This window comes from Maylandia zebra, unplaced genomic scaffold (genome assembly GCF_041146795.1).
Source record: "Maylandia zebra isolate NMK-2024a unplaced genomic scaffold, Mzebra_GT3a scaffold03, whole genome shotgun sequence".
NCBI lineage: Eukaryota > Metazoa > Chordata > Actinopteri > Cichliformes > Cichlidae > Maylandia > Maylandia zebra.
In genome coordinates, this window is record NW_027490033.1 from 4,285,266 (window position 1) to 4,313,129 (window position 27,864).

Below are 27,864 nucleotides of genomic sequence, written 5' to 3' on the forward strand. Positions count from 1 at the left end.
ACACAGTCTGTGACGTTTGTTTTGAAGGAAAAGGTATTCCCTGCAAATGTTTATCTGTGTGAGACTATTCAGAAAACAGTAATTTTCAGCTACTGTATAGCTCTGTGTAAATAATCATTCTGTACATTCGATAATCTTTAATCCTACAACTGTTTACAACTTGCATAGTTCCCATTTCTGTATAGCTGTATATCCCAGATTCTGTAAAGTTATTTATTTCATATTCTGTATAGTTTTTCATATTTATATCCTGTTCATATCCTGTACATAGCTTGTACTCACTACAGCCTGTACATACTTATAGTTATAGAATATTCACAACATACTTCATACCGTGTACATTATAACATACCATAATAGACCCATTTCTGTAATATACTCACATATCTATATTATTGCTAATATATATTGTAATATATCTATATCACTAAAGAACTTCTGGATGGATGCAAACTGCATTTCGTTGCCCTGTACCTGTGCACTCTAAAAAGTAATTAATGTGACCTTTAGTCATTACTTACATATATATGTTGTTGTGAAATGAAAAATCAAGTTCATAAATACTGTTAGACTTCCTAATTAAAATTTTTATTTTATTGAGTTCGGGTGACACATAAATTATGCCTCTTTACTCAATATATAATCGTGATTTGTCTGAATTTAAAATCTTCTTTTAATCAAAAAACAATATAATTTTAAGTTCTGTCAATGTAAAATACAACTTGATGACGTGTAAACAGCTCACAGTTCCCTTCTTCTACTCAAGCGGACATATTCAACAGCACGTGTTCAAGGTTTATCAAGAGCTGTGTTGGTCGCGAACGGTGAGTAATTTTATGCGAAATTACACATATTTGCAGTCGCTCTGGATTTTGTTAGTTTACTTTAAAACAACGACGTAACATACATAACATACATCTTAGCTTGCCCCCGCGTTTGTGTGTTTTAATATACACACAGCAGCTAATTCCACGATAGCATAAATTGTTGGGCTCTTTTTGGAAAATTTAACACTGACGTTATAACGTCAGTGTTAAATTTTAACACTGATGTTATAACGTCAGTGTTAAATTTTAACACTGATGTTATAACGTCAGTGTTAAATTTTAACACTGATGTTATAACGTCAGTGTTAAATTTTAGAGTATACTCTAATGCAGACCACTGTAATTGTCTTATAATTTTTAAAAGATAGCGGACGTTGTTAGCCCCGGCGCAAACTACTATGCTAACGTAGCTAGCCAAGCTAAGTTGTGTTCACTGTGATTTTATTTTTGAAATGTGAAATTTATTTTTTGAAGGGAAGCATTTTATGTTAGTAATTGTTAAGAAACGCTTCTAAATTTTCGTAACGTTACGGGCAGAGATGGGCAGTAACGCGTTACTTGTAACGCGTTACTGTAATCTGATTACTTTTTTCAAGTAACGAGTAAAGTAAGGGATTACTATTGCAAAATCGGTAATTAGATTACCGTTACTTTCCCGTAGGAACGCTGCGTTACTGCGTTACTAAAACCGTGATTTTTTTTGCGAGAATGTCTCATGACAGTGACGTAAGCAAGTGCGACGTTGGTGACAGCAGCTGTGTGCAGATCAACAATGGATAATATATCAAGTGCGGGAGAGAGTATGAGCGTGCAGCGTTTAAAGTGTGGAAGTACTGACCTTACTTTGAGTTTGATTCCATAAAAAGTGACAAAAACATTAGCGTCCATCGTGCGTGGGAAGAAAACTTCTTTTTACAGCGAAAAAAACCCCTAAACTTCCGAGCAAGCACCGAGTAGCTACGACGTGATGGGAAACTCACAGAGACACTCGCGCGGATTCTTCAACTGACCGCAGCACACCTGCACCAGGGTAACCCTCCGCCTACCCTGCTCCTGCTTTACAGGTGAAAATAGAGCAAAAGGACCGCTGAGTCTTTGACTTTATTTATTTTCTGCTGTGTTTTACTTGCATCTGTTTGAAAGAGTGAGTGAAAACACAAAAAATATTTTATTTTATGTGCTGGAATGTGTAGAAAATAGGTTTAAATGTTAAACTAATTTATTCAAGTCAGAGAATGTTGCATATAATTAAATGTTTTGCTTGATGCATAAAGTTAAAAGATTAAAACTGATAAAACAAGTTTTAAAAAGAGACTTTTCCATTTGATTACATTTTGTATGATGGATTATGTAGAAAAAGTAGAATTGGGCTGAAAGATCTATCACTTTATCACCTCTTCAGGTTGTAAATCGTGTTTTTAAAAAGTAACTAAGTAACTAAGTAATTAATTACTTTTGAAAATAAGTAATCAGTAAAGTAACGGGATTACTTTTTTGGGGGAGTAATCAGTAATTAGTTACTGATTACTTTTTTCAAGTAACTTGACCAACACTGGTTACGGGGTGAAGTTGAACCCCATTGGCTTCTGCGCAGGAAGTGCCGTCGCTATTAGTCCGGTGTGTCTGTTGACCGCTAAGAGCGGTTCTTCACCGGCTGCTCGGCCTATTTTCACAGGTAAAAGACCAGACTAAAGTGCACTGTGCCGCATATGGTAGGGTAGTTAGCTGTCCCTAATTTTTGGGGACTTTCCGTGTTTTGTAGAGACGTAGAGGCGACGTGCATTGGCACTGGCTGTAACATTGATATGCCTCAATAAAGTTTGAAAGTAAGAAAAAAATCAATAGCGGGCCACCATCTTGGTTGGGTCCCCATTCGCCGCCAGTGCATTTTTTTTCTACTGAGGAATGTATTCACCCATGGTAAATAAGGAAAATGTTTAAATATTTTTCCAAACAGATAAGGCAAGAAAGGTCAATAATCCCACATATGGTTTCAGTAGTATGCCAGTTTTTGCAACACTAGGGTGCACAAAAATGACCATAGCTGCTGACTCAGCACTGATTCTAATTTGGTTTTGGAAAATGAAATGAAAACAGAAAACAGTGGGATTATTGACATTGTAGCTTGTGTATAAAAAGTTTGGGGTTTTTTTCGTATTTACTGTCAGAAATGATTCTGTCCTGTCATGCCACACCTTATGTTTGCTTTTGTTGATAAAAAAAAAAAAAAATATATACATATATATATATATATATATATATATATATATATATATATATATATGTGTATATATATATATATATATATATATATATATATATATATATATATATATGTGTATGTATATATATATATGTATGTATATATATATATATGTATGTGTATATGTATGTATATGGTTTTTTCTTTTTGAGTTAACATATTCCTCAGTAGAAATACATGCACTGGGGGCGAGTGGAGACCCCTCCAAGATCGCGGTCGGTGGGGATACACGCTCCAACAGACTGGCCCAGTCCATGTCACCTCTATGTATATTTGATCTATGGAAAGCCACGTTAGGCTTTCCAGCACCCAGTGTATTCAGGTTTATGTAGTTTTGAATGTTTGGTTCTAGCTTACACAGCTTTGACAGGTGAAACTGATTCACTGTATTGAAGACTCACAGGTGAAGTTGAAAATACCATCTTTTGTATTTTTGTGCAGGCACGACTTTCTGGTGTTATACACTGTCCTGGTGTTGCAGATCTAGGGGTTCCAGTTAAGACGTGGTCAGCCTTCTAAAGAAAGTGGGAATCTCACCAAAATATTCAGTTACTTTGCTGTGTTTCTTGCCAGGACAAAGGCTCAAACCATCATCTTCTCCTGGTATCGAATACCAAGGGACCTTCTGAAGTAAGCTTTAACAAGTAAGCTTGAATTGAGTAATTCAGAATCATGAAGTATGGATTGGCCTTGCAAAATCTGTAAATTTGCAACCTCCACTAAGGAAGAGCTGATGAAACATTATAGGTTACGCCATATCCCCAGTGTACAGCCTCTGCCATGTCCTTACCTAGATTGTTTTTGTTCATTTAAGTCATGGGGTAGCCTAAAATCACACATATCAAGGAAACACTCAACTCACTCAACAGTGAGAACCTCTGAAATACTCAGTTTCTGTTGCCAGTTCTGTAATGTGGGCACATTTTCCACTGAAAAAGAGTATTTTGAACACCTTCGTCAACATTTGAAAAAGCAAGAAACTGTGTCCTGTGTTTTCAAAAATTGTAATTTCAAAACTAACATTTATGGAACATTTGCGTCACATAAACATCGCAAGCACACTCCCCACTCTTTAGATGAGTTTAAAGAAGACGTTTTAAAGAGGTTTGAAAAGCCTTTACAAACAGATCAGTGCAGCGATGTAGTTAATCAGGAGGGTGAACAATCTGACATTGAGGAGTTTAGAGATGATGATGTGAATGTACTGCCAAAGTTGATTGAAAGAAGCTTGGCTCATTTGATGTTGAAATTAGAGAGTTCATTTCATGTTCCCAACCAATGCATTGATGAGCTTGTAGAGTCATTGCATTTTATTTGTCATTCAGCTTCCGCTCCCATCATGAAAGACATTTTACAGTCCTGCTTGAAGAGACACAACTGTGAAGTTGATGAAGCCATTGTGTCTGAAATGGTGAACAACATATGTGTTGCTAACCCTGTTAGCGCTGCCCTTTGTGATGGTGGTCCTCTCTCTTCTGCCTTCAAAAGAAGAAAGTATTTTAATGAACACTTTTCTGTCGTGGAGCCGATTGAGTATATTCTTACTGGAGAGAGTAGCTTCCAGTATGTTCCCATTCTAAAGTCTTTACTTCAGGTTCTTAGCAGGAAAGATATACTAGACCTGATCTTGAGTGAAGCAGAGGTGCAGAGAACTGTGTACAACTCATTTCATGACGGCACCTTTTACAAAACCAACGAGTTGTTCTCAAAAAATGACCTTACAATTGCGCTAAATCTCTATGTGGATGACTTTGAGATTTGCAATCCTCTCGGTACATCCAGGAAAAAACACAAAATCACATCTGTATATTGGGTGTTAGCTGATGTCCCTTCATTGCTCAGATCTGAGCTAAACTCAATCTTCTTAGCAATTCTTTGCAAGGCTGAGGATGTAAAGAGATTTGGTTACAGCGCTGTGTTAGAGCCACTGCTCAAAGATCTTGTGGTCTTAGAGGAGGAAGGACTGTATGTTCCATCACTGGGTAGAAGAGTCAAAGGCACAGTGTTTAGTGTAGTTGCAGACAACCTTGGTGCCCATTCTATGGGGGGATTTGTTGAGAGCTTTTCCAGTTCATATGTCTGTAGGTTTTGTCTTGGTGAAAAGTCACAATTTCAAGATGGTGAAGTGAGAAATAAGGCATTCCCACCCAGAACAGCGGAACAACACACACTGCATGTCCAGGCTTTACAGGAAAATAACAGTTTGATGCATGTTTATGGAGTGAAGAGACAGTGTGCACTGACGGCAAAACTTAAATATTTTCATGTTTTGTCTGGATATCCACCTGATGTGTTGCATGATCTCTTTGAAGGTGTAGTGCCCCTAGAAATAGCACTGTGCCTAAGACTATTCATTCACAACAAATACTTCACTCTTGAAGAGCTGAACAAATGCATCAAAGAGTTCCCCTATAAATGGTCGGACAAAACCAATGCACCACAGCTTGTTCCTGTGAACTTTGCCCAACGGAAAAGTGTGGGGGGCAATGCCCACGAGAACTGGGCTTTGCTTCGTCTCTTGCCACTCATGGTTGGATCAAAAATCCCTGAGGCTGACCCAGCATGGGAATTGCTTCTTGTGCTTCGAGACATTGTTGAGCTTGTTGTGAATCAAGTGCACACAGAGGAGACCATTTGCTTCCTGGACAGTAAGATATCTGAGCATAAACACAGGTTTCTCATGGTTTTTCCAGAGCAACGCCTCATTCCAAAACACCATTTCCTAGAACATTATCCAGAACTTATCAGGGCTTATGGTCCTCTGGTGTCACTGTGGACAATGCGGTTTGAGGCAAAGCACAGCTTTTTCAAGCGTGTTGTCAGACATACTCGTAGTTTTAGAAATATTCTGCTGTCACTGGCCATGAAGCATCAGTTGTTGCTTGCTTATAACCAACATGATTCCAGAGCTGTCAGACCATTACTACAGGCTACAACACTGTCTACAATGGATGTTAGTGTGCTGCGAGAGGATATCCAAGAAGCACTGCAGGCTAAGTTTCCTGGTGAGACATGTGTCCAGATAGCCAAAAGTGTGTGTTACAGAGGCACCAAGTACACTAGTGGAATGATCCTGGCTTATGGTTCCACTGGTGGTCTACCAGATTTTGGGGAGTTGATCCAGATTGTGGTTTTGAAAGGCAATGTGGGATTCATAGTGAAAGGTGTAACTGCTTGGTCAATTGAACATCTGAGGAGCTATGTGCTTGAGAAAACTGGTACAGTGAAAGTCATAGAGGCAGCTGAGTTATCAGACACGGTCCCCTTGATTTCTTACATTTGTGGCGGAACAACCATTATGACTCTTAAGTGCAGCATTTATGTTCCATAAATGATTTCCATACTTTGTGTGGAGATTTTCAGCTGAAAAAAGACAAACCCAAATCTCAGTCTTTCTACTATTTTCAGAGATGGCATATAGTTAATTGGCTCCTAGTTTCCATACATGGAGATCAAATTTTATTATATTATGCACTATTTCGCTGTTACTAAGAATTACAGAAACATGTCAAAAATTTGGTCTACAGGTTACCTAATGTCACAACCGTCTCAACTTCGAGTGATCCTTGCAGATCATGATGTCCGTAAAGTTGTACTACCATCTGGAATCCCAGAAACGGTGGATGACCTTTATTCAGCCATCCGTGATACCTTTTCCATTACAAAAGACTTCTGTCTTCACTATAAAGATGCTGATTTTGGTGATGAGTTTTTTACCCTTGTTTCGACAACTGACCTTAAGGACAAGGACACAATCAAGATTGTGTTTCTCCAGGACCAGGAGCCTACAATAACCTTGACCTTAAGTGATGTGACCAACGTGACTGATAATCCATCTGAGGAGGACTCTGTTGACACCTCATCTGTGTCAACTAATGACACTCTGATTCTTTCCACATCTGAAGATAGTCCAGGGCACCGTTACCAGCGCTGGCCTGTTCAATTTCAGATTCCCAGGTTTTCTGACCTCACAGAGATCCAAATTCGGTCAGCCAACGAGCGCTTCCAAAAAGATGGGACTCTTCTCCCTACAAAAGATTTAATTCCACTGCTTCCTGACATACTTAGAAAACTAGCAGAAGCTATTTATAAGTATACTGCTTATCCATCCAGTCTGCAGATCAGTGAGGTTGCAGAGGCCCTGACTCTAAATCATCCCTGCCTGAAAGAACCAGGGTCCTTCAATGGATGCTATGGGTGGGCGCAGCGTCTAAAGTACAAGATGAACAATTTCAGAAGCAAGCTTAGAGGTCTCGGCTGCCCTGAAGTTGAAGTAAACTCACTTAAGAGGAAAATGACATGTGACCAATACCCGGCAAAGAATGTCAAAAAACCAAAGAAGGCTGAGGTGAACTACCTACCCCCTCATGCTCAAGGTGAAACTAGTGAAAGTTTGGAAAAAGATAGTATCGAGCTACTGAGTGAAGTGATGAAAAGGGACAACTCCAGAATGGTAGCTCAGAAAATGGACAAGACGTTCAGCCTTCGTCGGGAGGAAATAGTGAAAGAGGCCCCTGCCATCAGTGACTTCATGAAGCGCTGGCCTGCTCTTTTTAGCAAAGTACAGGTGAGATAAAATGTTTATTAAACCAGTGTTTTTGTGTTGGGGATTGATGAAATTACAACTAGAAGTCAGATAAATAAAAAATTTAGAAATGCATATATTTACACCTAATACATTTAAATGTTTACAAATGCACATTTGGATTTGGAATTATTTATGCTTATGTCTCTTGTTGTATTTTATTCTGGTGTGCCCTGCAGATATGTGAAGAATTTAAGAGGATAACAACAGTCAGCCTTGAATCAACCTTTCTGGCCAGGCTTGACCAATGCACCCCAAAACTGATGGCCTTGACCCTGTCAAAAGGAGGAGCTGCAGGTCTGAGGATGAGGCAGATTAAGGACATGCTTCTGCAGGTATAATGAATAACTTTATGAATAGACCTTTATTTGCATCTGCCTTACTTTTTTCATGTGGGTGGCTGTAGCTCAGGTGGCAGAGCAGGTCAGCCACTAATCAGAAGGTCGGTGGTTCGATCCCAGGCTGCATCCTGGCTGCATGCCAAATATCCTTGGGCAAGATACTAACCCCATGTTTGCCTACTGGTGGTGGTCAGAGGGCCCAGTGGCGCCTGTGTCCGGCAGCCTCGCCTCTGTCAGTGCGCCCCAGGGCAGCTGTGGCTACAATGTAGCTTGCTATCGCCAGTGTGTGAATGTGTGTGTGAATGGGTGAATGACTGAATGTAGTGTGAAGCGCTTTGGGGTCCTATGGACTAGAAAAGCGCTAGCCATTTACCATTTACCATCTCAAATGTTGATATGGCTGCTTTGAAGAAGGTCCATTGTATACTAACACTATTTTTTTCCAAAATTGTTCATATTTTGGTTACACTTGCATCTAGGGCAGGGCAAAAGAAGAAAATATGTCGTCTGTACAATATAAACTTTTTATTATTTTAAAATAAAGCTCTATGATTTACATAAAGTGTTTCACACGCGCAAGAACGTTAACAATACATAACATGGAGGAAGACTGTATCTGTGCCAGTTACGTTGTAATTGAATGAATGGATATTTATTGTTATTATACAAGTTCAGAGCACAAGTACAACAAAATGTATCTTTATTTTAGTGTTTTTACTTATGAAGAAGGAATGTCCAGGTTACAAGCGCAGCGTTTCTCAGGTCTCCGCAGAGTGAGACAGCCATGCCCCCACTGTGTGCGGAGTAAGCAGGTCCCAAACAATAAGAAACTCAGGAGAATAGCCAGATCACCTTTTCCACCTTATTCCAAATGAACTTTTTTATTATTTAATTAAAAAAAATGCTATATCATTATGGATATAATTTTCAGTATATGAAGTAAGCTACTTACATCTGATTTTTTTTTAACACATCTATTTTTTTCTATCAATCAGGACAACACAGTTGAAAAGCGCAGAGAAATTGCTATTCGCTGCCTCATAGTCTATCTTGGAGAGAAGGAGGATGATCTTTTCAAACAATACAGCGTAAGTACTTGAGTTGGTTTTTAATTTTTTGTTTAGTTTTGAATGCATGTCTCTGTAGGGTCTTTGTGTTTTGTTCATTGGATTTTCTGTTCAGGGTTGAGTATTTAAGTCATTCAGTGCCATAGACGTCTTTAGACGTCAAAATGAATCCGAACGCTCAGTGCCATAGACGCCTCTTGAGCTTTTTATTGAATTGAGAAGGTGGTGGAGTTGATTACATGGATAAAATCCCACCAGCGTGACAGTCGGCTCTACTGAGAACGAGTATTGTGGCACGATTTTTGATCCAGCTCGTCATTTCGAGCTTGAGGTGTCTGCAGCCTGACGTCATGGTTTTTCTAGCAATTCCAGTGAACATGAACCGGATTTATCTGACCAGTATCTCCTGTTAGAAACTTCTGAAGGCGTGAGGTTCTGGGGGCGATCCGTCTCTGGGCCGGGGCCCTGGCCGGGCCTTGGGTCCTGGTTTGTGTGTTGCCGGGGTTGTGGGCGGGTGGGTGCATGGGGGCCCATCCCTGGCGCAGGGTGCCGCCGGTGTGTCGAGCCGCCTGTGGGGCTCTTCAACCGGTGGGGGAGATTGCCACACCTTGCAGGAGCTTTCCTCCACTCAGGAACTCTCTGCAGGAGGGGGAGATACAGGAGAGGTGGAGGAAGATCTCAGCCTGGGCGTCTATTGTCTCATGTAGTCTGGAAGATGAGTGGATGGTGGGGTGGGTGCAGTTTTCTCTGTGGTGGGGTTGGGTGGACTGTCCCGGGCTCTGTGGGGCCGGGGGGCGCTGCTGCGCTGGGCCCCGGTCTGGATGGGCCTGGGCCCCCTTTCCCTGGCGGGTCGCGGAGTATGGGGGTGCCTACTGGGGTCAGCGGGGGAGCTGGCCCCAGGGAGGGGTCACCTGCCCCTCCCTTCCTTCCCTCCCCATCTCCGGCTGCCTCCCTCTTCCCGCTCCACCACAACCACCCACACATGCAGGGCCTTGGAGTAGGGGTATGTCACTAGGGTGCAGAGGAGGCTACCCCCCCCTCTGTCCCCTTCTGGCTGCCTCTGCCTCAATTTTATCCCACAACTTAGACATTCACATTACTCACACCCTCATTACACATACATATAGGATCTTGGGGGTGGGCACGATACACGGAGTCCAAGTTATCATCAGGGTGTACACCTCACCCCTGGCGTCGTTGCCCACCTCTCAATTTTAAATACACGTAGACATTGAGGGCTAGCAGGAGGGACTATGCGCTTACCTGCTGCTCTCTGGCAGGTAGCTCCATGCCCTCCTGGGTTTTAATTGCACCTTAGAACACACATGCATCAACACTACAATGAGCGGGTGGAGGGAGGTTTGGAGTCTTCTCTCACCCCCATTCTCTGCGGCCTGCTGGAGCGGGGGGGCTAGGAGGAGTTGGCCGTCCGACTGCGGTCTGGGGTGTGGGGCCTCCCTGCTGCTGCGGAGTCGGGGCGGTCTGCCTCTCCCCACCGCAGGGAAAAGGGTAACACCACCTGGGTCTGGGTGCAATTCCCCCCTCCAGGGGCAAGGGTACCTAGACCCGGTTTGTAGAGTACGCTTGGGGAGTGTGATCGTGTGTACAGCGTCTCTTTATGTCTGTCTCCACGTCGATTGAGTGTGAAGTGCACATGAGAGCATGAGGGTGGGAATGGATGTTTGTGTCTGTGTGTGCCTGTATGTTTGTGTCTATATGTCAGGTTGGGTATCAGACGCCACCTCTCTGGGGACATCTCGGGCCCTCCAAGGTTTGGAGGCCTATCTCCACCCACCACCACTTCCCCTGCCGGTGGCGGACTCCCTCAGGTGTCGGTGCGTTGGTGGTTCTTTGTATCTGGGGGTGGGCGTCCGGGTACACACCGGCTCACTCGTTGGCGGCTGCTTATCGGGGCCTGGAGCCTGGGGCTCACTCGGGCCACTTTGGAGGTGGGGTGGGGAAGAGAGACTCATTTTTGTCATGGTGGTTTCAGAATTCACATAGTCATAGAACAAAATATTCTGTGAGCCTTCAAAATCAGCGAAAATGCTAAATATCTCTGGCACTGAGGGGGGTATGAAATCTGAGAGTGGCTGGCACTGAATGAGTTAAGGGACATTCCAACCCTAAGTGAAGATATGTCTATTGCCATGTATAAGTGAGAAAAAAGCATTTCAGAATTACAATCCAAAGATGTTTATTGCCATTGTCATTGAACATAATTTGCTGAATAGAAACCTGTTTCCGTGATAAGGTGCAACATAAACACACAGGATAAAAAATTTTGTAGCCAGCGCAGTCATTTTCCTGATCTGGCAGCAGCTTTAGCAGAGCATAAACAATGGAAGTGAATGGCAGGTACTAGCATTTTGTGTGCAAAAGTGATTAAAATCACTCAATAATGATACCAAGTATTCCTGGGGAGCTCAACAATCATGCTGACTGCAAATGAAAAGTATGAATTGACATGAAGGATTTTCAGGAGCCGATTTAGACTTGGGACTACATTACGACAGAGCACTGCTGTAAGCCTCCACATGGTTATAACACAGCAGTTGAAGCCACTGCCGACCAGTGTCTATAAACCAACATGCTATTTGTGCAATATTTCTTCAACAAATCAAAGACCCATCCATTGTTACTGCAGCTTACTATGCTTGTATAGTAGTGGCTGTGTGTGTTTGTTTATGGAAGCTGGAGGCTTTTTCAACTGTTGCGTTATATCCATGCACCATGCAGTGGATGTTTACAGCAGTGTTTGTCGTAACTGCAATGTAGTCTCAAGTCTAAATCAGCTTCTGCAAATCTTCTGTGTTACTTTTGCACTTTTCATTTGCCGTGAACATGATTACTGAGCTCCCAAGAAATATTTGTTTTCATTACTGAGTCATTTTAATCACTTTTGCACACAACATGCTAGCACCTGCTATTCACTTACATTGTTTATGCTCTGCTAAAGCAAATGGATTGCTTCCGGATCAGGAGAATTAGTGTGCTGTTTACAAAAGGCATGTTTCTCACTTTCTAACTGTGACAATATGGCAATAGATAAAATTTCACTTAGAAGTGGAATAACCCTTAAAAATGATTTATTAGATTTTCTTTTCAAAGTGGAAAAACAAAACTGTGAAAAACAAGACATTTTTTATTTTAAACGTTGGATTATGGTTTAATTTAGCTTTTAAAACTTACAGAATGACAAAGTAAAATCACTGAAAAACACAAAAGACAACCTGTTTTAGCTTATTTTCCTACCTGTAGTGGTTCATTCCCTTATGCACGTCATCCTGAAGTGCTTGAGCTATGTATTTTATACATCCTAACATTTAATTTCTCCTACAAGGATGAGGAGGAGCTCAACGCAGACCTTGCAATGCAAATCATGAAGATTGCTATCATTGGTGATGGGCCTGCAACCATCATCGTTGAGGGATCCAAGATCCTGGAGAGGATTGATGTTGCCAGATCCTGTGCTTTGATGATGGGAGTAATCTACGCTCTGAACCTTACCTATCCCAAGCAGCTGAAATTTACCTTTGAGGTATTTCAAAAACTATGCCTTGAGCTTGATGGACAAAAAGCCAGCTCTAAAGTAATGAATCTTAAGTTTGGTATTTTCTAGAGCAGACTTGATAGACCATTCGTGAGTGAGTTTCACAAATCCTTATTCCTGCATTTCTGGCACTACTTGAATGTGTTTTACTAAATTTTAAAGCGCTGTTCTTAAGTCTTCTGAGTTAATGTTTTGCCGTGTCTTAAATGCTGTTATTTGCACATTTTTAAGGAATGCGTTTAATTTCTCCCATGACCTGTGTTCTGAGGGTACTGGTGTGTTTTAAAGTTTGTGTAATACCCTCTTTAGCTGGCCTTAATCTTGAGGGTGAAAAGTCAAATATAGAAGAGAATCAAGAATACTTTGTAAGAGTGCTGACAAAGTTGAATGAAAGAAGCTTTGATCATTTTATGTTTAAATTAGTGCATTTAATGTATAGCAGCCTGTCATCTTTTGTTTTGATTCACTGTCACATGTTAAAGTAAAAAAAAAAAAAAGAGGATTCAAATAGTAGGTTGTATTACAATTTCAATAAACAGTTCCTTAAGTTTCAGCGGGCAATTTGTGTTCTAGGAAACTGAAGCCCACAAATCTTGCACTTCGCACACACGTTAAAGAATTGTGATGTTTGTTATTGTAATTAAATGGGTCTAACTCATTGGAATACATCTGTCTGAATTTCTATTCTTTCTAAGCACCAGGTACGAGTCCCTTAGCTGATGTCCAGGTATTTGGCATCACATCTGCCGCATTCAAACAAATACACACAACATCCATTTCTTTTTCTGAAGGTCATGACACAAGAGCACACAGAGCGCATGTTAAGGCTGACCTTCGTTTGGGGAAAAAAGTGATCGACAAGTTTCTAAGGTCTTAGAACCTTGACTTCTTTGTGGGCAGGCACCACCATGCATGAGCCTGCCCACGCGGTAGTCATGGTTATAAGACACAGCTTTTGATCAAGGTTGTATTTTGGAGCGACTTAGCCTGCTGGGAAACAGGTAAATGCCCTTATAGAATCTCCTGTAGGACCAAAACATTACTACACTGTAACCAAAATATCATATTTGACCAATATAAATACTATTTATGCCGACAGTTAAGTTCATTTTAATTATAAATGTGTTTTATTTTGTTCAAAAAGTTACTTCACCATACATAAATATAATCTTGGATCAACTTAAATTCCTGTGTATTTGTTGACAATTATTAAGTTCATGTTACTCAGAATTTGTTTTTTTTTGTGGCCAAAAAGTAACTTCACTATACATAAAATTCACGTTGGATGAACTTAAATTTTTGTGTTCTAGTCGAAAATTATTAAGTTAATTTTACTTAAGAATGTTTTTAATTGTGGCCAAAAAGTAACTTCACTATACATAAAATTCACGTTGGATCAACTTAAATTTTTGTGTTCTAGTTGAAAATTATTAAGTTAATTTTACTTAAGAATGTTTTTAATTGTGGCCAAAAAAGCTACTTCACCATACTCAAAAATATTGCTTTGAATTAATGCTATTCTGCCAGAAGTTGGCTTAACTCAAAAATTCTAGTGGAAAACGTTAACATGTTTTTTTTATTTGAACCAATGTTTTATTTATTAGAGTGTGCAATGACAATAAAGTTGAATTCTATTCTATTCTATTCTATTTTGTTTTATAGGTGAGACACTTGGCCTCTTTTTTCCTTGTTCTACGTTTGTCTTTTGTCCGATTACTCTGGAACACAAGATGGAAAACTGATATTCTCATGTTAAAAATATAGAAAAAGGATTTTATCACCCATAAATGTTAACTTCTCATGCCTCTTAGCACAAGCAGGAGCAGAAGCGCCCTCTGCAGTTTGTGTGTGGAAGTGCAAAAGCTTACAGCACCTGGTATTCCCAGGCGGTCTCCCATCCAAGTACTGACCAGGCCCGACCCTGCTTAGCTTCCGAGATCAGACGAGATCGGGCGTGTTCAGGGTGGTATGGCCGTAAGCGAAAGCAAAGCTGTGAAAAAGACCTTTTATTGGTGGCAAATGTCTCACAGTTTGATCTATATTATTGTGCTAAACTTCATATGTTACAGCGACAACATGCAAACCTTCGTTATTAACTGCAGCTTCAAATTGAGCTGCAAAAATGCTTTTCCCGCAGTAACATCACGATAAGAAGACATGTTCGTTGATTACAGCACAGTGTTAAAGTGACAGAGAGCACACGGTGTGTTGGGTCGATTTGGAAGTCCAACATTTTTGTCGTTTGGACATTTTAACTTAAATATAGAAAACAAAAACGTAAGCGTGTATGTGTCATTACAGCATGTATAAAAACGCCGTTTCTGAGCTGACCTTTCGCTTACGGCCATACCACCCTGAACGCGCCCGATCTCGTCTGATCTCGGAAGCTAAGCAGGGTCGGGCCTGGTCAGTACTTGGATGGGAGACCGCCTGGGAATACCAGGTGCTGTAAGCTTTTGCACTTACACACACAAACTGCAGAGGGCGCTACTGTTTAGTAAGAAACTTCATGACCTCTCTTCTAATTTTTTGCTTGTGTACCGTTAAAAAATTAAAACAACAATCATCTCTGCAGCTTATTGGAGACACCTTTGTGATTCTGTTGTAGAGCAGAGCAGAGGCAGACATTTGATACACCCGGGGCTTAGCCCTAAAGGGTAGTATGCATCTGGGACTTGGGGGGTGGGGGGGAAGAAATGACTGAAAGATTAATTGGCTCTGTTTTGAGTTCATATTCATATAGGGACAAATATATCACATGTGCAGGACACCTTAAAGTAGTTTTTTAATTAAGCAGCAAGGCAGAACAAAGTCGGGGCTGTATCAAGACACGAGGACTAAACCCCAATTCAACCAGACCCAGAACTGATCCGGAATTAAAACAGGACTACAACAGTTCAGAAGCAGGACTACTTAGGATTTAACCAAGACAGAACCAGAATCAGAGCTAGATGATAGTAGCACTAAAAATCATCATAGACCTGCACTACACTTATTTTTTAATTCTACCAAAGTCCACTATTTAGATTGAGAAAAGTTTAGATAATTATTTAACCTTGTTGTACAAACAAGCCTGCAAAACTTAATAAATATAGAATTTGAAAAATAACAAACCTAAAAAGAAACACTAGGTACGAGATACATGAGGACCTATGATACGCTGATACTTTTGGTAAACAACCATTTGACTAACATGTGTGTCTCACCTGCTCTTGTTCATCTCTGTTCTGTCCTCTCTCTCTCCCTCTTTGTGCTGACAATCAAACCAAACACCAACATCATCAAATATACAGTTGAAACCAGATATTTACAAACTCTTCAGATAAAAACACAAACACTTTTTTAATTGTAACATCAAATCAGACTAAATGTTTATTTTTTATGTTGATAAATATAAAAAACATATTTGTTAACTTTAAGAGTAAAGAGAGAAACTGTCTGTATTTCTTAATTGTAAATGGCACCAAATTGTATTCAAACTGAGCCACACTTATGGAGCTCCACAGTTCTTTTCCAGGTGTTTTGGTTGACATCTCTTGATGTTCCCATGTCAAAGAAACAGGCTCTGTGTTTTGCCTTATATGCATCCACAGGTGTGCCACCAACCTATCAGAAGCTTCTTCAGCTCAGAATGGAATCGTCTGGAGTTTTCTTATTAATTAACAATAAACTTAGTGTATATGTGCTCCTAAATTTGGTGAAAGTGATAAAAAAGAGACAGCTCTCTCTCTTTAACTAATTCAAAATATATTTCAATATTTATTTATGCAAAACAAAACAAGTTTACTCTAAATTGATGTTGTACAGTAAAAAAATGTTCTTGTGTTTTCCATAAAGTGTATGTAAATATCTGGTTTCAACTGTGAATGTACTGCTGTGTATTGAAATTCCTTTTGTTTTGCATAGAAATATACTGAACAACATACAAAGCATAATATATAAAATAACATCTACCAGAGGTTTTCTTTGAAAGAAGCTCCTTATGTCCAGTCTTGTATATCAGTGCATAACTGAAACCGATTTATTTAGCCGTGGAGGGAAACAACTGAAAATATGAAATAAACACACATGTAAGCTGAGACTCTCTAAAGAAACAGCATTGTTGTTGTTCGGCTTTTCATTTCACCTTTTGTTGATTCACTTGAAGAGCAAGTAACATAATATGGGTCAAGTGATCAGTTTGATATCAATCTTTTGTGATGCACCGTCATATTTACATTATTTGTACAGTACGAATGATTTCCTTTGGAACCTGGTCAAACTTCAGTTCTCTGTCTGCCTCGCTGCGCTTCTCCAACAGCGCACTCGCAGGCAGCAGCTGCCCCGCCCCCTCGCTCAGTGCCTGAGCTGGGATCATACCAATATTAAGGGGAAAAGTTCACAGCAAATGTCTTTAGTGGCAGGAAGGATCGATTCTTCACCAATAGTGAATGACTTTTTAGCCTTAGCAATACGGTTAGCCACCAAGTATGATGCTCTCAGTGCACTTGTATTTGTTGTTGTGGAGGCCCTCAGTAATGGCTTCTGTCCCTGTTGTTCCTGCTTTTTTCTTTTAAACTAGTCCAAAGGCTTGTTTTTTAATGTCTCCAAGTGACGAAGCAGTTTTGAAGGCTTCATTGCCTCATTGGAGAGCTGGTCTCCACATATATTATGCAGAGCGGGCTTGGTGCATGGGAATCACTTGTTGCAATATATCCACTTGTTGTCTGTTAAATGCAGCTTTCTTTTTCTTAGTAGTTGTCATAGACTCTTCTTCTGTCTCCTCACTGGGCCTTTTTTCCTTTGCAAAGAAACCCTCCAAAGACATCTGTTTTTTACTAATTTTGCTAGTTTGTGGGTTTAATATTAACTAATGTATCTTGACATGCGTCAAGAGTCAGTCATAGACTGAAGTAACTGAGAGAATTCAGTCTTTTTCCAAATAAAACACTGTTCAGAGTCGGATAATAAATAAAACGGAAATAATGTAAGTTATTTATTTTTTCTGTGCGGTACGAGCTTCAACTCTCTTGACCCGGTACCAAACGACTCAAGGCCTGGTACCGGTCCGTGGCCCGGGGGTTGGGGACCGCTGCTATAGACTACAGTGTACGCTCTACACCTACTTACTGGTTTTTGTTGCACCAGTCTGCATCTCCCAATTACTTTGTGTGTTTCGCTTACAGCTCCGCACCACCCAGGCGGCAAAAAATGTGCATGTTCTTTGTGATCTCGTAACCAATGCCCTCTGCCGTCAAAGTCGAGAATTAGTTAATGGGCATCATGTGACTAGTGGAAGCCAGATCCTTTTATTTAGCAAAATTGGGGTTATTAGTTAAATGTTATTGTTGAGGGGCACAGACAGCACATGTACACAGATTAAAAAATAGTAATGCCTCAAGAACAGGGCTCTTGGGACGTCCAAGAGGAAAGGGGCAAATGCTCAAGCCCCCTCCGTTATGGCAACGACGTTTAGACGTTTAGAAAAGTCTTAGAAATGAATCGCATGCCAAAATGAAAACACAAAAATTGGATGACATTAAAAACAAAAGAAACAAGAGACAGGGCGCTGAATAAGAACTTGTCAGCTTGTGAGTCTTGTAACTGGTGATGCTCCAAATGTTAAAAAATAAATATATAAAAACCAACAAACACCAAAAAGTGACTTTTATTATATGCTTATTCTGTGATCAGATAAAAAATATTTTATTAGAAGCAAGCTGGATCTAAGAGATTATTTCTACACAGCATCCTACAGTCAGTACAATTAATATGTCGGTATTGGTGGGATGAATATAAAATTCCCTCATCAGAAGGAAATAATAGTTTTATGTTATTTCATGTAACGTGTGAAGAAATACAGGTTGATCACATGTTAAAAAATGTATATACTTATTGCTAAGACAGACTCAAATAAAAACTTATAATGAAGAAGATGTTTCCAGCGACGTTTAGTTAGTATGCCGGCTTGTACACATACACGAGAGACACGAGAGTTCTTCTTTACTGATGTTTACTGTGCTTCTCTTAACGTACAGGTACACCGTAGAACTGGTGAATACAAATGTACAAGAAAATTATATTTCAGCATTAAAACATATTACAATATAAAATTCACAAAATATAAACAAACATACCACTTTGGCCTGCAAGTAGACAAACCGGTGTAATTGGAACTTAGGGCTTATTTCTTCTTTCTTAGCTTGACTTTTACACGGCTAGACCGTCACCATGCGCAGCTTCTCTGACTTTTTTTTCCAAAACAGGAAGTGACCTCTGCCCTTACCTGTTATTTACAAAATTAACCGGCTATTTTCGGTATCAAATTAACTTTACACCAATCCGGTAGGCAAAAAAGGAAAATGTTAACATGCTCAACACAAAAATAAAACATACAAAATAAAATGAGTTAGTTACATTATCATTACAAGAGCTCCGCCTAGTGGTCAAATACTAACATTTCACCAACTGTTACAGTTAGAGCTGATGATAAATGTTGCTCTTTTGTTATCTCAGAAATGTATATTTGTGGGTACAGAAGTAGAGCGCATGGGGATTTTTCCTATAGTTGCATTATTGGATTCAAAGGTCATTTCATCACCACAATAGTGCACAGGTAACTTTCCTTCACATTTGACCACAACTATTCTGTTAGTGAGAAGTGTGCCTTTATACTGACACTTGGGTTTCCTGGCTCCATTGTTCTTTAGGTCACATCTAACAATGCGAAACTTTGCTACACTCTTTGTCGTGCCATTCGTCTGATCATATCTTCCTTGACCGTTACAAATGGCTTTGACCTGTTTGTAATCACTGAGGATGAATGTGTTAACATCCTTACATTTGTTTCGATCAGCATATATTTTCTTTTTTTTCATTTCTGTATCACATTTTTTCACGCTCATCTTGGCATCTACATGCTGTCGTCTAAACTTTTCATAATTTGTTTCATTCAGTCGCTTCTCAATTCGGTTGGGTTGGAGATTGGCTGGTTTTGAGAGTCCAGTAACAAAGGGCAGCACAAGCAGCAAACAGGTAAACATGATCCTCATTGTTTCCTGGAGAGAGAAAAACAGGAACATTTTCCAGATCAAGAATTTAATGCAACAAAAGCGTCATCACTGTAGTGGCAGAAGTAAGTATTTGATCCCCTGCTGAATTTGTAAATTTGTTCCCTTATGAAGAAATAAACAGTCTCTAACTTTTGTGGATGTTTTATTTTACTGGAGAGAGACATGAACACCAACAGAAAAAAAACACAATACATGATTTCTTTTCACTGATTTGCATATAATTGAGTGAAGTAAGTTTTTGATCCTCGACAACCCAACAAGCGTTCTGGTTCCCACAGACTGGATTACAGTCAATCAATCAGTCCATTACAGATACTCCCAATCTCAGTTTATTATGTGTATAAAGCACACCTGTCCACAGTACCAAATTCTTCCATTCCAACTCCATCTCCACCACCATGGGCAAGATTGAAGAAGTGTAAAAGGATTAGTTACTGAGGTCTACTCGGGCAAGGGACCTCAGGGACAAGAAAAGTCATGGTCAAGACCAAAGACCTCTTATCTTGCTCCATGTAATATCTTGGCTCATGGGGTGAGGATAATCATGAGAAAGGTGTTGGATCAGCCCAAAACTACAGGCCAGTCTTAAGTTTGCCAGTAAACATCTAAATGATTGAGAGAAGGTTTGGGGGGAAATGCTGTGGTCATCTGAAATCAAAAACTCTGTGGCATGAACTGAGCCCACTGTGTTTGGAGGAAGAGAAATGCTGAGTGTAACCCACAGAACACCATCCCCACTGTCAAGCACAGAAGTGGAAACATTATACTGTGGGGCGCCTCGCCACATTGAGGCGGCCAGTAGATGGAGCCATGTACTGCAAAATCTTGGACAAGAACCACTTTCTCTCAGGCAAAAGACTGAAGATGTGTCATCGATGGGTCTTCCAGCATGACAATGGCCTAAAACATACCACTGATGCATACTTTAGGTGTGGCTAAAGAAGAAGCACAAGGACATGGAGTGGAGCTAAGGCAGTCTCCAAACCTCAGTCCTGAAGAAAATCTGTGGAGGGAGCTGAAGCTTAAAGTTACCAAACAGCAGCAAAGAAATCTAAAGAATTTAGAGAGTTTGTGGAAGGAGGAGTGGAAAAAAATCCCTCCTGAGATGTGAGCAAACCCAGTGACCAACTACAAGAAACATATTACCGCAGTGCTGGGCAATAAGGGTTTCTCCACCAAGTACTAAGTTGTGTTTGAGATCAAATACTTACTTCACTCAGTGACATATAAATCAATTCATTTATTTTAGCAAATACATTTTTTATTCAATTTTGGTTGATATTCTGTCTCATTACATCAAAATGAAAATACTTAAAAAAATTAGAGACTGATTATTTAATATAAGTGAACAAACTTACAAACTCAGCAGGGGATCAAATGATTATTTCCCCCCAGATAATAGCTTCTTTTTATGACCATCTTTTCTCTTTTTTGTCTTTTTGAAAAGCTGCTGGCCAACAAAGTTTTATTCATAGATGTTTTTTGCATTAGATAAATTTGCAAACTGAACTCCACGCTTCCAGAACCTCTCAGTTTCTTTGGCAGAGTTTACTTTTCATTTTTAATGGCTTTTTTTTTTATTGACTTATATAGAAACCCACACAAGTTTAACTTTAAAAACAACTTATGTAACAAAAAAATGAACCAACTTAATGGATCAACATAAATAAAAGGATAATTTCAGTGTTTTTCATCTATTCTTTATGGAGTTTTTCCAAAACATTTTCAAACGTTCAGATCTGTCTTTTATTTTCTTGTTTTAACATTATACATGGTGAACTAAAAACCCTGGAACATGGTTTGAAACATTGAAGGCAGCATGTTTCGCTTTTTGGCAGCTTTTATTTTGAAACTGCAACACTAAGCAGTACTTCTCCACACCTGTGGTGCACGCGCTGCGCAGACCCCGTCGGGCATGCGCGGCAGAGGAGGGGGCTGACTTGAGCAGAAAGCGCGGAGAGACAAGTCGGAAGGAAAAGACAGACGATCTCTGATAAAGCAAAGCAGACAGAAAGAATTTACCTGAGCTCTCTGCTGGACAGGTAATTACCGCAGTTTGGTTTAATATTTTGTTTTAAACAGTGTAACTACGAAGCGAACATAAATACCTGACTTCCGGCGCCCCCCGTGTGCGGCAGCCTGTTACAGCAGCTCTGCTCATTCTGAGTTTCTTTCTTTCTTATCTTTTCTTCTCGTAATTTTTTATAACTAACGTATCAGTAATTAGACTCTGCAACCATGTTCTACCGTTTTGTGCTAGTTCTGGTCGTTTTTCTTAGTTTATTTCTACTTTTTTCACGCGTGTCTGGGGACCCAGAGCAGGGATCCTTTGTTTACAGTAAGGATCAGCTGTTAGCGCTGCGTCCCGCAGCGGTACTGCCGGCGGACAGACCCGACATTCCCAGCGAGCTGAGGAGGAAAAGACGGGGGTGTCGTGCTGGGAAGGAGCGCCGTCGCCCGAGAAGGAGACGTTATCGACCATCTCTTCCTTCTGTAATCATTGGAAACGTAAGATCTTTGCCCAATAAGATGGATGAGCTCACGTCGCTAACCTGGTCACAGAGGGAGTACCGGCAATGTAGCATCATGATGCTAACGGAGTCGTGGCTAACACCGCTAACTCCGGACACAAGCGTGACACTACCGGGATTTCAGATGCTGCGAGCGGACAGGACGAGAGAGAGCGGTAAGAGGAAAGGAGGGGGACTGGCAGTTTTTGTGAACGACAGATGGTGTAACCCTGGGCACATCACTGTGAAAGAACAACTCTGCAGCAGAGACATTGAGCTGTTAGCCGTTTGCATGCGTCCGCACTACCTGCCCCGGGAATTCTCGCACGTTATCGCAATAACAGCGTATGTCCCCCCCTCGGCCAACGCGGATGCAGCCTGTGACACTCTCCACTCAGTGGTCAGCAGACTGCAAACACAATCTCCGAGAGCCCTTCTCATAATATCAGGGGACTTCAATCATGCCTCTTTGGACTCCACACTGCCCACCTTCACCCAGTATGTGACCTGCTCAACCAGAGACAATAAAACACTGGACTTACTGTATGCCAATGCTGAAGAGGCATACAGTTCATCACCTCTCCCTCCACTGGGCAAATCTGACCACAACCTGGTGCACCTTGTCCCTGTGTATGAGCCCTTAGTGCGCAGGGTGCCACCAGCCACCCGCACAGTGCTGAGATGGTCAGAGGAGAGCGAGGAGGCTCTTAAGGACTGTTTTGAGTCGACTGTGTGGGAGGTGATCTGTGACGACCATGGAGAGGACATCGACAGCCTTACTACATGCATTACTGACTATATTAATTTCTGTGTGGATAACACCGTACCTACCAGGACTGTACGGTGTTTCTCCAACAACAAACCTTGGATTACCCCAGAAATTAAAGCTGTCCTCAAGCAGAAGAGGAGGGCCTTCAAATCCAAAGACAAAGAGGAGTTGAAAAGGGTGCAGAGAGAGTTGAGGGGACTGATAAGGAATGGGAAGGAGAGCTACAGGCAGAAGATGGAGAACCAGCTTCAACAAAACAACGTTGGTGAAGTCTGGAGAGGCCTCAGAACCATCTCGGGCCACAAACAGCAGAACTCTCTGCCTGGGAGGGATGTGAGATGGGCAAATGAACTGAATCATTTCTTCAACAGATTTGATTCAGCCATGAGGCAGTCTGCAACATCGGCTGCAGACTCACCCACCCCCACTGCTGCTGTTCCACCTCAGACACTTCACACCTCCTCTATTCACCCTGCTCACTCCCCCCCACCCCCAACAACAGCATCCAATACACACTCAACACAAGGCTCCAGCCTGTCTCTCTCAACCACCCAGGTTAGGAGGGAACTGAGGAGGATTAATGGCAAGAAGGCAGCGGGTCCAGATGGCATCAGCTCGAGGGTCGTCAGGTCCTGCGCGGACCAACTGTGTGGGGTGATGGAGCACCTCTTCAACCTGAGCCTGAGGTTGGGAAGAGTCCCACAGCTCTGGAAAACCTCCTGTGTTGTACCAGTGCCAAAGACTTCACGCCCCAAGGACCTCAACAGCTACAGGCCGGTGGCTCTGACATCCCACCTGATGAAGACCCTGGAGCGGTTGGTCCTGGCTCAGCTTCGGCGCCTAACAAGCTCATCACTGGACCCACTTCAGTTTGCCTACCAGCCTGGCATTGGAGCGGATGATGCCGTCATTCACCTCCTACATCGTTCCCTCGCTCACCTGGAGACCGCTGGAAGCACTGTGAGAATCATGTTCTTTGATTTCTCCAGTGCCTTCAACACTATTCTTCCCTCGGTTCTGAAGGACAAGCTGGAGAACTCTGGAGTGGACCATCACCTCACTACCTGGATTTTGGACTACCTCACCGACCGACCACAGTATGTGAGGACTCAGGGCTGTGTGTCGGACAGGGTCGTCTGCAGTACGGGGGCCCCACAGGGAACGGTTCTGGCTCCGTTCCTCTTCACCATCTACACTGCAGACTTCTCCCACAATTCCACCCAGTGCTTCCTGCAGAAGTTCTCTGATGACTCTGCAATAGTCGGCCTCATCACTGATGGGGACGACAAGGAGTACAGAGGACTGACTCAAGACTTTGTGGACTGGTGCCAGCTGAACTACCTCCAGATCAACGCCAGTAAAACCAAGGAGCTGGTGGTAGACTTCCGCAGGCACAAGCATTCTCCACTGCAACCACTGAACATCCAGGGTATGGACATTGAGGCTGTGGACAGCTACAGGTACCTTGGTGTTCATCTGAACAATAGACTGGACTGGACTCATAACTCAGACGCCCTCTACAGGAAAGGGCAGAGCAGGCTGTACCTGCTGCGGAGACTCAGGTCGTTTGGGGTGGGGGGCCCACTCCTGAAGACCTTCTATGACTCTGTGGTGGCTTCTGCTATCTTTTATGGTGTGGTCTGCTGGGGCGGCAGCATCTCTGCTGGGGACAGGAAGAGACTGAACAGGGTGATCCGAAGGGCCAGCTCTGTTCTAGGATGCCCTCTGGACCCAGTGGAGGTGGTGAGTGACAGGAGAACGGCGGCTAAGCTGTCATCCCTGTTGGACAACGTCTCCCACCCCATGCAGCAGACTGTGACAGCACTGAGCAGCTCCTTCAGTGGGAGACTGCGGCACCCACGGTGTGGGACGGAGAGATTTCGCAGGTCTTTCCTCCCCACTGCTGTCAGACTCCACAACAAAGACTTTAACTGAACAAACACACACATCCACACATGTGCAATAACACTAAGTGCAATAATCTTTTCTGGCATCGTTGTATTTTTACTCAGTTGTATATAGCATTCGTATTCTATTTTTATCTTATTGTATATTTTTATTCTATTTTATTCTACTGTATATAGTATATTATTTTATTCTATTCTGTACAGCTGTGTACTGTATTTATTCTTATTGTATTCTAATTTTTGCGTCATAACTTTTGCACTGTCCACTTCCTGCTGTGACAAAACAAATTTCCCACGTGTGGGACTAATAAAGGTTATCTTATACAGGTGATATATTTTCATACAGTTATGTTCCAGTCGGGTTAATGTTTGTGTGTCCTCACCGTAAAGACTGCAGGTTATTGGAAAGTGCCTGAAAATATGTCTGCAAAGCACCCCTCAGTTGAAATATTAATTTTGGCTCGCTATCTACTCTAGAAAATAATTTGCGCGTCTACGTCGCCATTTACGGTTCAATGTGTGGCCGTAAGCAAGGAATTCCTGGTGCTTGAGGGTCATCTAGTAAACGCCAACCATCATTTAAAAATAACCGAAAACAGCTGTCGTTACTTTAATGTAGTCTTTTAAATCATTAAATGATAAAATAAAGAAAATCAAAATCAATATAACAGCTTCAAAAAATTCAACATCTAAACCAGTCAATTTTTTCTTCAGTAAATATTTTGAAACTTATCAGAGGCACTGGAGGACATGTTGAACAATAATATTGTGTACGTTTTTTAGAGTATGACTGGATATTTTTAAAACAGGCAAATTTAATCATTTACTTACATATGGTAGATATGGTAAACAAGTGAAAATGAACAACAAATTAAGTAATTTAAATAAATTTGATGATTTTTGAGTCTCAGTTGATGAGTTCATGAGGTGTATCTAAAGGCAACTTCTCTACTTGCATCCACACATTGAACCTTACAGAGGGAAACGGTCATTGCACTCAGTCATGACAACATTCTTGCTAAATATAATTATTTATATTAGAAAGTTATGAAACTTTTAAGCAAACTTTTCCAAATGAGGACACTTACCGTATTTTTTGCTTTACTGATCAGTGGTTGGTTGATTAACCTGCAGGAGTTCAGGCACGAGTCAGTCGTCTGGAACAGCGGATGGTGAAGATGTCTTCAGTAAATGAAATGCTCTAAAGGGGAATTAAAATTGAACATTATTTGAACATAAATAAAAAAAGATAGGCCTCTGCCTGTGCATGCACATTTCTTATTCACGATATTCATGGTCACAGAACCCAGATGATGCATGTTTTAAAGCCCATATCTGGTTAGTGAATGTGAGTATAAGTGTGGCAGGAGATCGAGTTATTCAAAATAAACATGCTGTCTATAAAAGATTTTAAATATACAAATAAAAAGTTCTTACCAAACGAGGAGTCAAGATGAGCAGAGACCAGGTCTAGTGCAGCTCAGCTGTTGTTAAATTCTACCTGAGCAGGTTGGAGCTCATTTGTGTCACAGACAAGTAAAACTTTGGGGGCTTCAGCTTTTAAACATTTCAGCAGCCCCACCTTAAATTAACTAGCATCAGTGTCTACATCACCAGCCCACCAGTTAGCACTGCTCTGTTTGTGGTTCAGAACATGCTGCAAACATGATGTGAGGACCAGTGACCACAGCTGCAGATGCAGGTTGTCTTTCATAGCTCGCGTTACAACAATTGCAGCTATTTTTTTTTTCAATTCAATAAACCACATGTTTTAAAAATAAGTAAATTAAAAAAATATTGACATTTGTGAAAAAAGTGCAGAAACGGCCTTTTGGCTTAGTTTTTGTTAAGTAAATAATGGCACGGTGTAATATATCACGTGTTGTTATTCCCCTGATGTTGTATACACCTAATTTTAAAGTGGGCACTAAGACTCTATTGTAGAGTCTGACAGCAGCTGGAAAGATATCTGAAATTTCTCCTCGCACACTGTTGTTGCAGCAGCGTGTCACTGTAGGAGCTGCTCAGTGCTGCTAGGATGACCTGCATGTGGTGGGAGGTGGGTTTTTGTTTTATTTTTAATATCCTGTCCTATCTGCCAGCTTTTGCAATCAGAATTGTGACCTGAATGCATTGTGGTGCAGAGCACATTTTGCTTTTGCAAGATCAGCTACTTAGAATCTCTATAGGCTCCTCTTGTTCATGTGACTATGTTATCTGTTTATTTATTCATTTCTATTTCAGTTATTACACTGGTATAGTATGACTATGTCACCTGCAGCCTCCAGCAGTACCAGTTACCTGAGACCACACATCTCAGCGACGTGTGCGTGCCCATCCCAGCAGGGGAAAGAGGGAAACCCCAGCTGTCCCAGCAGAACACACCATAAAAGATGATTGATGTCACCCCAGAGTCATAGACGGTCTTCAGAAACTCCAAAACAATTGAATCTAGCCTTCTAGGTGTCCATCAGGTGTGATGTCAGAGCCACCAGCCTGCAGCTGTTGTTCATTTACATCTGCCTAATTGATCATTTATCCTCAGCACACTTTTCAGTTCCCTTGCTGAAACTGGACAATATGTAAAGTCTAATTTCAAACAAAGGTTGGGGAAACCTGCACTGAGCTGAGACAGAAGAAGTCTGAAGTCGAACTCGGATGAGTGACAGAGCGTTCCTGCTACTGAAAACTCTACGTCCAGATGAACAAAATGAACTTTTCGGGACAGGTCCCCAGATGTTTTCTCTTCTCAGAATCCTCTTCACAGATCGTATCTCTTTTATCTGACATACAGTCATGTGGAAAAGAGTGTTTTCATAGGAATCTATAGAGTACTCTGAAAAACTAAGCACTGTACATGAGTGAGTAGCTTGCAGAGCCACCTTTTAGCAGCAGTAGTGTCACCAAATTGTTTCTGTATGACTCTTAGTCTGTCACACGGTTGTTTTGGCTGACGTTTCTTTACATCGTTTCGTCAGTTCATTGAGGTT

At 41.3% G+C, this 27,864-nt stretch overlaps 3 long non-coding RNA genes and 2 other non-coding genes across 9 annotated transcripts; 3 read left to right on the forward strand and 2 right to left on the reverse strand.

Annotated features, from left to right (window-relative positions):
• Positions 1-490: 490 nt before the first annotated feature.
• On the forward strand, positions 491-13,137 carry LOC106675273 (uncharacterized). Of its 5 annotated transcripts, none has more exons than XR_013096177.1 (6): positions 491-824; positions 3,532-3,734; positions 6,618-7,657; positions 7,855-8,010; positions 9,012-9,104; positions 12,427-13,137. It is a non-coding gene; the product is annotated as an uncharacterized LOC106675273 (long non-coding RNA). The 5 variants fall into 5 exon arrangements; XR_013096178.1 differs by lacking the exon at positions 491-824 and adding an exon at positions 2,397-2,502; XR_013096176.1 differs by lacking the exon at positions 491-824 and having other exon boundaries at positions 3,246-3,734.
• A 1,360-nt stretch (positions 13,138-14,497) lies between these two features.
• On the reverse strand, positions 14,498-14,616 carry LOC143415806 (5S ribosomal RNA). Its single transcript, XR_013096245.1, has one exon. It is a non-coding gene; the product is annotated as a 5S ribosomal RNA (ribosomal RNA).
• Positions 14,617-14,972: 356 nt separating this feature from the next.
• LOC112431110 (5S ribosomal RNA) lies at positions 14,973-15,091 on the forward strand. Its single transcript, XR_003022354.2, has one exon. It is a non-coding gene; the product is annotated as a 5S ribosomal RNA (ribosomal RNA).
• Positions 15,092-19,118: 4,027 nt separating this feature from the next.
• LOC112431103 (uncharacterized) lies at positions 19,119-26,426 on the reverse strand. The gene is made up of 3 exons (XR_013096197.1): positions 26,312-26,426; positions 25,963-26,075; positions 19,119-19,673 (listed from the first exon to the last, which is right to left on the reverse strand). It is a non-coding gene; the product is annotated as an uncharacterized LOC112431103 (long non-coding RNA).
• Positions 21,286-27,812, forward strand: LOC112433022 (uncharacterized). The gene is made up of 3 exons (XR_003023328.2): positions 21,286-21,730; positions 26,876-26,933; positions 27,119-27,812. It is a non-coding gene; the product is annotated as an uncharacterized LOC112433022 (long non-coding RNA).
• The last annotated feature ends 52 nt before the right edge of the window (positions 27,813-27,864 follow it).